Source organism: Molossus molossus, unplaced genomic scaffold (genome assembly GCF_014108415.1).
Source record: "Molossus molossus isolate mMolMol1 unplaced genomic scaffold, mMolMol1.p scaffold_m16_p_3, whole genome shotgun sequence".
In the NCBI taxonomy this organism is placed as follows: Eukaryota; Metazoa; Chordata; class Mammalia; order Chiroptera; family Molossidae; genus Molossus; species Molossus molossus.
This window is the reverse complement of record NW_023425366.1, coordinates 83,304,848-83,315,578: the sequence shown is the minus strand read 5'-3', so window position 1 is coordinate 83,315,578 and position 10,731 is coordinate 83,304,848. Positions and strand designations below refer to the sequence as shown.

The 10,731-nt window shown below is 42.7% G+C and overlaps 1 pseudogene; it reads left to right on the top strand.

The window, feature by feature from the left end:
- Positions 1-439: 439 nt before the first annotated feature.
- On the top strand, positions 440-1,134 carry LOC118642060 (annotated as a pseudogene).
- The last annotated feature ends 9,597 nt before the right edge of the window (positions 1,135-10,731 follow it).

Genomic DNA, 10,731 nt, shown 5'->3' with positions numbered 1-10,731 from the left:
TTGTCCCCGGCCCTGGTTGGGGTCGTGTGGGTGGCAGCCACTCGATGTGTCTCTGTGTCTCTCTTACATCGATGTTTCTCTCTTTCTCTTCCTCCCTCTCTCCCTCCTGCTCTATAAATGCAAAAAATGTCCTCGGGTGAGGATAAAAAAAAATTAAAATCTTTTTGTTTTTTCATGTGAGCAATATCAAGAGTGAGAAGTACCTTGGAACTTTCTTACTGTTTTTTTTTTTTTTTTTTCCTTTTGTGTCTGGCTAAAGTAAGGTACTTTTTGCCTTTTCCCCCTTCTCTTCTGGATCATATTCCACATAGACTTGTTCCTGCGGTAACACAGAGTGGGGCAAAGTAGGTTTACAGTTGTACATAGGAGAGATGTTATAATAATAAATAATAACACAAGAATAGGTCTTCCGGCGGTCCCGCGAGGTAACTGGCTCACCATGGCGGCCTCCTTGGCCGGGAAGAAGATTGTGTTTGTCACGGGGAACGCCAAGAAGCTGGAGGAGGTCATTCAGATTCTAGGAGACAAGTTTCCATGTACTTTGGTGGAAAATTGACTTGCCCAAGTACCAGGGAGAGCCTGATGAGATTTCCATACAGAAGTGTCAAGAGGCAGCTCGCCAGGTGCAGGGGCCTGTACTGGTTGAGGGCACCTGTCTGTGCTTCAGTGCCCTTGGGGGCCTCCCTGGCCCCTACAAAGTGGTTTCTGGAGAAGTTAAAGCCTGAAGGTCTCCACCAGCTCCTGGCCGGGTTCGAGGACAAGTCGGCCTATGCACTCTGCACAATTGCGTTCAGCACTAGGGACTCGAGGGAGCCGGTGCGCCTGTTCAGGGGCCGGACCTCGGGCCGGATTGTGGCACCACGAGGCTGCCAGGACTTTGACTGGGACCCCTGCTTTCAGCCTGATGGATATGAGCAAACATATGCAGAGATCCCCAAAGCTGAGAAGAATGCCATCTCCCATCGCTTCCGTGCCCTGCGTGAGCTGCAGGAATGCTTGGGCGGCCTGACTTCTGGGGCCGGTGATGAGCATGCTCGCGAGGGTCTGGGGAGGGCTAGCCCGAAACCTCCACCAGGCAGGCACCTCCCTCCAAGTATGTCCCTCAGGGTTACCGGTACCACTTCCTGGGGGTGAGATTTGACAGCCCCACCAGACCAGCCTCACCCGTCTGGAGGAGCAGGTGGCTCTGCCTGGAGAAACTTTGGGCGAGGGACACCATTCTCTGGCTCTTGGGAAATCCAGTGGTCTCTCCTACAGCTTCCAGGCCTTGGATCCTGAAAGGACCTCGGGTGTTAAAGGGGCCTTGGCAGGATTGAGGGTTTGGGGAAGGACCACACAAAGTCAGTGTTTTTAAAATGCGGCAAGTAAAGATTCTGGAAGACACTAAAAAATAAACTGGATGTATCTGCTTTGAAACCTAAAAAAATAAGTAAATAAATAACAACACAAGAATAAACTGTTTTGCATACTCACAACTATAAACCTACTTTTGCCCCACCCTGTAGTTATAATCTATTATAAACCTGTCTTCAATTAATATGCATATATGCAGCTCAACAATAACCTACTTTATGATATTCCCAAAATGAAAAGCAAGATGGGCAGCATTTTGACTGTTGCTTCTTTTCCACATGTCCTGACAGAAAGGCTCTAGTGTGAAAATAGAGGGAGCAGGCCGATGAGGAAAATGATAGCTAGGCTAATGGCTGGTCTTGCAGTTCTCAAAGTGCTTGCTGGTGGAAGATAAGGGTGAAGACACTATTGCTGTGGTTCTTAAACTTTATTTCACATCAAAATGACCCAGAGGGTGTTTGCAAACACCAATTTCTGAGCCTCATCCCTGAGAGTTTCTGAATCCTGAGGTCTCAGGTAGGGCTGAGGAATATGCATTTCCAATGAGCTCCTGGCTGATGCTGATACTGCTGATACAGAAGCCACATTTAAAAAACCTTTACTTTATTAGTATATTTCTATCTGTTGAACCCCCAGATTGTAGGTTATATGTTCCTTTTTCAGATTTACCTTTCAACATACTGAAAGCAGTTCAGGGTAGCCTAGTCTCAGTTCTCCTCTTGTTGCTAGTCTGCAAGTCTCTTTCCTGGACTCTTGTGTAGATCCGGAGTCCTGGATCTCAGTCTTCTAAGGCCAGTTTTGCAAGCTCTTTGCTCATGTGCTTGACCCTTTGTTTCTCTGATATCTTAGCCTGGGCTCTGCATCCTTAAAACATCTCTTGGCTTTACTTGCAGTGCCTTCCAACCCATCCTCTGCCTGCATTAACCATTCTTGGCCTCACATGTTTTGTTATCACCCAAGTCCCTTGGAAACTTACCACCTATAGAATTTTTATTTAGGACAGTTCCATTGCTATAATTAATACAATGAATTAGAGTTTCCTTGGGGATTAAAGGGAAATAGAAATGTATGATTTGAATGAGTTTGAAAGTAGAGTAGGGACGTGATTGTCAGCAGTTGAATTATAACTAAAAGGAGAATGAACAGTAGATGATTTGAATAATATACTTCAGTTATACAAAGGCAAACTTACATTGAACATAGTCATAGATATTTAAGGACTGTATTAGTTTTCTCTTGCTGCATAATAAAATTGCCACAGTCTTGGTGTCACACCCATTTATTAGCTCACAGTTCTGTCTGTCAGAAGTCTGGAAAGCAAGAGTTGAGTTCAGCAGTGATGCTGCAGAGCGCTGAAATCAGTTTCAGCTGACTGCACGCTCCTCCGGAGGCTCGACTGAGGAAGAATCTGCTTCCAACCTCATTCAGGTTGTTGGCAGAAGTCAGTTTCTTGTGACTGTAGGACTAAAGTCCTTGTTGTCTTTCTGACTGTCAGCTGGGACCACTTTCCGCTCTCAAAGGTCACTGACATTCCTTTTCACAGGCTCTCTTGCAACAGAATCTTTCAAGGCCAGCAGGAGAATCTCTTCACATTGAATACTCTCATGCTTTGAATCTCTCTGATTTTTCTGCTTTCACCAGCCAGAGAAAACTCTCTCCTTTGAAGGGCTCACATAGTTAAGTTAGGTCTAGCTGGATAATCTCCCTTTTGAAATTTAATGTGACGCAATCATAGGAGTTATATCATCATATTCACAGGCTTCAAAGGGAAGGTGATTATACAGAACTGACAGACAATGGGGTAGAATTCTGACTACTTCAGTCCACTTGCTGACTACCAGTCATCCATGTCTATTCCACATGAAAAATACATGTACCTCCTCCAAAGCTTCCCAAGGGCCATATCCCTATATAGCATCAGTTCAAAGTCCAAACTCTCATCTAAATATCATCAGTTCAAAAGCCCAAAATATTGTCATATAAATCAGGCACCGATGAGGCTCCTGGGTACATATTTCTAGGCACAATTCCTCTCTATTTGTAGACCTGTGAAACTAAAGGGACAAGTTATCTGTCCCCTCCCTCACTTCCAACATACAATAAGGTGACAGTTACAGGCATTTCCATTGAAAAAGGGAGTAAATGGAAGGTACAAAGGAGTTATCAGTCCAAACCAGTTTTGATATCCAGCTGGGCCAACTCCACTAGGTTCCAAGCCTTGGGAATATTCCCCCCTCACCTCACTCTTTGTTTCACTCGCTAGGCTCCTGGGTTTCTCTTTCCTGGCTTTTGGTTCTGCCTTCTGGGTGAGGGCCATTATTACAATAATGCTACTGTAGCAATTACTAGATTTTTTTGTATAGCCCATATTTTAGGTATCTTGAGGAATTCATGGCAGGTACATAAGAATCTATGTATATATGTGACCTTGTTTATAAAGCTAATAATATAGCTTCCAAGTTTTTAAACACAATGGTATTAACCATCATACAGCAGATTATGGGTTGTTCTCCCCAGCAGTGAGATCATACTGATAAGATGATGACTTCTAAAAGAAAGGAGCACACACTGGGCATGGTCATCTGATAGATGGTCATCTAGTAAGAAGTATGAGGACATTGAAGAACTGGGAAAAAAGATCACAATGAATGACTTAAGCAAAGGCCATGAACATTTCTTTAAGCCAAAGTTTCTCTAGAATAGTCAAATCTCATCAATAAGAAAAAGCCAACCAAATCTCATTTGCATTTGGGTAGTTCCCAAAACCTAATCTAGAGCACAGCAACCAGTATATGGAAGACTCTTTGGGGAGATTTTGGCATTTCAATCATGCAGTCTTGGAAAACGTTTCCATGCAAGGCTGTCCTGAGTGGGACCCTTGGACAAAGTCATGAGAAGGCTTATATGGGCAAAAGGCAGAGAAGATCTTTAGTTTAATAACTTGTAGCAGATGGGGGTGAGTTAAGGACCACCTAGAAGGGGAAGCCTAGAACATAATTATGAGTCTGATTCTGATTTAGAGGGAATCTTTGAGATTCCTAAATAGAGGGAATAGAGTTAATGTTGTTGGAACACCAGATCAGAGATAACATTGGCAATAGAATAAAAAAATGGACCAGTGGACAGAATTGAGAATAAGATGGGGAAAGAAGTTACAGTGATAATGTGAACATTTTGTTCTTCACATATTAAAACAATGGTTTGGGCTCACTGTCAGCACAGGATGTTCTCTGAGTGTTTTTTGAGTAGCAGTCATAGGTTTGTGCTAATATAGTCATCATTTCTTGTCCAGACTCTACTGTGAGTAAGGACAAGTATTACAGTGTGTTATTGTTAAAATTACTACAGTGTATAGGGTTATGTGAAAATTCATCTTGTGGTGGGAGAATCATACAAATTTAGCCAGCACAGATAGAACAAGAATTTTGAGTCCTGGCTTATTACATAATGAATAAATACCATTTATTGAGTGCCTCCTATGTGTAAAAACACTGTGCTATGTATTTTACAGATGTCACTTAATTTAGTTCTCAAAGCAATACTTAGCCAGTAGGAACTGTCATTCCATTTTATAGCTGGGGAAATTGGGGTCCTGAGAGAGCTTGCTATTTGCCCAAGGGCACAATTATAAGTGGTGGTTGCCTCTGAAGCACTCGGAATACTTTTCTCATAGCTTGCCCATTAAATTGAAATGACCTGCTTATGTGTCTTTTGCCTACACCAGACTGTCAGGTCACCAGGAAAGGGACTTGGTCTTATTTTGAACCCAGTGCAGGCAATAAATGAGTGTTGAACTGAATTGCCTGCCACTAAAGCCCATGCTTATATCATCTACCTAAGCTTAGTAGCTGTAAGAACATTATACAAATGTGGCAGGGACACAATTAAGGCAAGGAGAGTGCAAAGTTTTAGTGTTAGAAGGCCTTCTAGAAATGGCCTATGTCCTTCTCTTTAGAAAAATTCATTCTCAAAATTCCTTGTTCATGCAAATTCTTGTTGACGATGAGAAACTGTAGTCTTTGACAACACATAGAAAACTGTTGTAGAAATCCTTTCTTCCTCTAATTTCCTCTCCATCCTCCACCCCACCTCCCAGAGCACAGAGAATATTGAACACACAATTATTGCATGTTTCCTATGTTTTTGGCACTACTGCTTGGCACAAGGTAACAAAAAGGAATGCGGCACAGGCCCATGGAGCTTACAGATTAGCACACAGTAACCAAGGCCTGATCATGGTGAGGAGCAAGGACCTATGGGAATACATATTAGGGAGACCTAAGTTAGTCTTTAGGGTTTGGGAACATGTGAAGGATATTTAAGTGGAGGTCCTGCCCCATTTGCTCTGGTTTGAATTCCACCTGAGGAAAGTTGCATGACATCAAGTTCAAATTATTTTAGGTGGTTTTCTAAGATGCTCCATGACCTGACCCCTTCAAAACTTTGCGTTCATTTCTCACCACTTCCCATTGCAGGTTGTTTCTCAGTCATATGGAACTTCTTTCAACTCATTAGCTGCCAGACACTCTCTTGCCTTTGAGTCCATCCCTTTGCCTAGAACTTTATTCATATCATCTCTTCATCTGTGCAGACTTCTGCCTAATCATCACTGCCCAGATGAGGTGATTCACATGCTCTGGGAGGACACAGTCAACACTGCATTCCCAGGCCTCATCGCTGGGCATAGCACAGAGTCAGCAAAAAATGTGATGAAAGAATGAGTGACTGAATCAGTAAATGAATGGATGGGTGAAATATGCCTGTCCTCTGCAAATGACCAATCAGAGGGTTGCTATGAACAGGGGCCTGGAAGGTGAAGGATTTTTTTGGTGTTCTTGGATTGAGTGCCTTAGACTAAGGAATTGAAGCCTGTCCAAAAGGCATGAAAAACACTTAGGTAAAATAATAAATAAAAAAAAAAAATAATGTACTGATATAGCCATATCATAGTAAGCGGATTGTACTGAGCCTAAATAAGATTGTACTAAGCACAGTAGTACTCAGCTTCAAGGATATATCTGCCTGTCTGCTCCTAAGGATTTGATCTCTATTTCTCAAGGGAAGAACCTTATGTCTACAACCCAAACCTACCACCAATGTAAGTCTTCAGACGGTTCTTCAGGGGTACTCTAAAGAATACTAGCCTTACAAAACTGACAGTATGGGTGTTTATCCCCTTCTGACTGGGAATCCTATGTCAAGATTGGATTGTAAGTATGGTGGGCTACTCTGGCCTTATAAGCCAGGAAGAGAGGCTGATATTTAGCATGAGACCTACCTCCTAGCATGGGACAGGCTTTAAAACACTAACTTAGTTGCAGAGAATAATGGCAGTAGAAGAAGCCAAACAGGAGCCACTACTATCAAGAAATACAGCTGCCCCAGTCACAATGCAGGCAACAGCTGACAAGGGGTTTCCAATCAGAAGTATTGGGAGATTGAAGATGTATTCATGGGTGGCTTTAGCAAGACAGAGTCAACCTTACAGCATCCTCACCATCATGGTTGAGGTCAAAGCTATGGTAGACACAGGGCATATTGGAACTGCTGGTTGGTGGCAAGAAAAAGAAGCCAGGAACAAGTGGGATTGGGGTCAGAGAAAGTGACTCTGCTGCAGCACTGCCCTTTCCAGAGAGGGGTCAGCAGTGGAACACACTGGGGCCATGTAGAAAGGACCTACGGAAGGAGTGGGAGGCACAAAATCAGTGGACAAAGTCACTAGATGTTCAGGAAGTCAGAAAGATAGGACATGAGGTGGAGCTGAATCACCTTACAGAATTCCACACTAGGACATAGTGAATTTCACTAGGAGGACAAATGGCATGAGGTTTCTAGAGCTGTGAGTACCTGGGAGGTGTTGAAGCAGCTCTGGAATGTGGGGCGGTCACCTTGGCAGAGAGAGAATCATCAGTGAGGATTCATCCCTATGTGTGAAGAAGAGGGCCTTCGAGCTGAGTGTCCCAGGAGGTGGCTGAGAGCTCCTGTGTGGGGATGTATACATAGGTGGGTGTGAGAGCAGGCAGCTTTGAAGTAGAGTCTGGAACTGAGGGAGGATGTGAAAACATAAAAGGAGTGAAGGTTGTGAAAGCAAAATTTATTTCCTGGGCTCTGTAAAAAGTAAGGCACCAGAAGGTCATTTGGGTTTTTAGGGCCTGGCCAACAGGGGATTTGGAGTGCTGCGTGAGGCATTGTCACCGGAGCTAGGAGAGGGGGTAGGAGTGCCCTAGACCCAGGTTGGGGTGGCAATAGGGGACCTAAATGTGCTACTGGGTTGGAAGCAATCTGGCTCCTCCTAATAAAGTGTGGCTCCTAAGAGTGGGATCTTGTATGCTGCTGGGATCTTGTATAACTGATGAGAGCCTGCCCCATCTCACATCAGTTTGGGCAGTGTTAGAGAACTCAACATCATGGTTCCTCACCTGGGATGTGACTCATCAGGCTGTCAACCAGACTGGCAAATCCCTAATAAGCAAATCTAACAACATTTGTAGGATAAACCATCAGCTGTAAAGCTATGTCCTTGGGCTAAAGAGTTCTATAGCAGTCTTGGGGTTTCTGTCCAATGTGTACAATGGAGCAGACACTAATGTAATTGGAGGAAACATGGCTGGGATCCACACCCATGATGTCACCTTCTCTTTGGAAAGTTGGAGGGCAAGGATCTATAAGACCATGGTTCTCATGGGCATAAGAACCATCTCTAGGACTTATTTAAAATGCAGACTTATGTTTCACATCAAAGTTAGTGAATCTTAATTTCTGAGACAGTGTCCCAGCAATCTTTTTAAATAAGTTTCCTAGGTGGTTCTTATGCTTGAGATCTGTAGACCACATTAGAAGAAACATTAACGTGAAGGCTTATTCTGCTGTAGCAAGTAGAGATGGATTTTTTATTTTATGAAGGTTGGATGAAAATTGCCCTAATTTGGCTTACTCATGATGGTCTAGATGTAGTTGTAGATGTAGATGTAGATGTAGGAGTTTGGGAGAGATGTGGTCATCAGGTAGTGCTGATGACCACATATATTTGGTAAAAATTATATACGATGGATAGATGTTGAAGCTGGGTAATTCCTAGACTCGTCAGGTTGACTGGGGCTGTGGCTAAGGAGTTACTGGTGAGATTGGAGGTATTCTTTGGTGATTGGATAGACACCCTCACAAGCATGGGCAGCCAGTCAGGGGCATGGACCGAGACTGAAGCTGTAACTAAGGTCATCAACACATAGGGATCATTTTCAACTGTTCTTGATGTTTGACAGGAGTATACTGCTGACAGTGGTCTCATATCTGAGGTGACTTTGGTCTTCTCCATCTGTCCCACACCTAAGAGACTCTTCTAAGCTATAAAAATTTCCTCAGAACAGATTCCCTGCACTGAGTTCCCAAGTATATCCTCATCTCTCCAAGAAACTTGGACTTATGTGCCAGAATTGCTGGACAATATTGGATGGACTGGATTGGGATATGAGGCGGGAGGATACCAATAGGTGGAAGCCAATTTGTTTTTTTAGTTTTTAATCCTCACCGAGGACATTTTTGCATTTATCTTCAGATAGAGCAGGAGAGATAAAGGGAGGAAGAGAGAGAGAAACATTGATGTGACTGATATTGAGTGGTTGCCACCCACATGACCCCAACCAGGGCCGGGGACAAACTGCAACTGAGTCCGTGCCCTTAGCGGGAACTGAACCTGGGACTCTCTGGTTCACAGGCTGACGCTCTAACCGCTGAGCCAAACCGGCCAGGGCGGAAGCCAATTCTTAAGACTTCAGAATCTTTCTCATCCATTGTTCATACGGAGCTAGGGTCTCGGCCCTCAAAACTTCAGGAAATGAGATAACAAAGAAAAGAAACATCCTTTTATGATACAAGATTTCTAGCTTGTGATAATGTGAAGAGTAAAATGATAGAACCATACCAAAGTGGGAGACTGTGTCAAGAGAAAATTACCAGAATTTGGTGACCAAGTTGCTGCCTCCTCATTTGTATTATTCAGGGAAGTAAAGAGGGGCTACACCAAAAGACAACGGGAATCTGTAAATCTCCCTGCTGAAGGAATTCTGCCCTGCATACCTCTACAAGTTTAAGAGTCATTTGAGCTCGCAAGTTTCCTTTTAAAAATGGCTAGTACCCAAGGATGTATTCTTCCTTGAAGTAGATTAGTTTCACCAGGTCACACTTCTATAATCTCTAAGAGAGCAGCTGTACTGAGAGAATGTGAATTCTGGTTGAGCTGCAGAAATGGCAAATGGCGAATTATGCACTTTGAGGGAGGGGAAGGGGGATTTTGTATCTTCAGAAAGTCGCGTAGGGTACTGCCCTGTACCTGGGGGGTAAGTGAGAAAAAGGGAGGGGGCCATCTATATTCTTTCAGCCCCTGCTTTCTCCACTGGCTTCCTCTTCTCTCTCTGCCCTTTGACTGGGCCTACTCTCACTAACCCTTTAAGATTTAGTTTAACTATCACCTCCTTCCCAGAGTTGCCCAAGGAGAGATAGAAGCTCCATCCTTTGGGCTCTCACATTTGTTTATATACACATTTGACTCTAATCTGTTTATAATTAGATTTTTTCCACAGACCATAAATTCCTGGAAAGCAGGGATCATATTCATATTGTGTATCTAACATAGAACACAATAGGATTCAATAACTATTGACATGATGAATAAATTTCTGACAGTTAAAATACTTCACCTTGGCTAAACAAATTATCAGTGTTAATAAAAGAGTCCATGTATAAGAAAGACATTTCTAAATAGTGTGCAGAGCATACACATTGCTATGCTATTTTATGAATATTTTATATTCATTAAAGTCGTTCCCTTTCATACTTTTAAAAGTTAAATTGTTGCCCAGTTAGTACTAAAAACAAAAGGTTTTTTTTTTGTTTTTTTTTTTCATTCATCCTGTACTTTCCCAAAGTTAGACCAAGTTACAAAGTTTACCAAAACCATGCAAGCTGTTTCATTGAGGTTTCTGGTTTAAAGAGAGACTAGCAAGAACTAAAGATTTGAAAATCCCCAGAAGGGAAACTGTAGAAGGAATACTATACTAATTATAGGAGATCATATGCCCCCCTCCAAAAAAAATCACAAGAGTAGCAAGGCAACTTTGGGAAAATTTGATGTATTATTTTTATATACCGCTAGCTTGGCAAGAATTTTAAAAATATCCAGTGGGGACAAGGTTTAGTGAATTCAGCACACTCCTTTGCTACTGGTATAAGAAATTGGCCTCTGTGGGAAAGTGATATGACAATGTGTATGAGAAGCCAGAAAGATGTTCTATGATCCAACTCCTGGTAATTTATCCCAAAGCTATATATAAGAAGAAGGAAACAACTTACACATTTGAAAATATTCATTGTTCTAGTAAT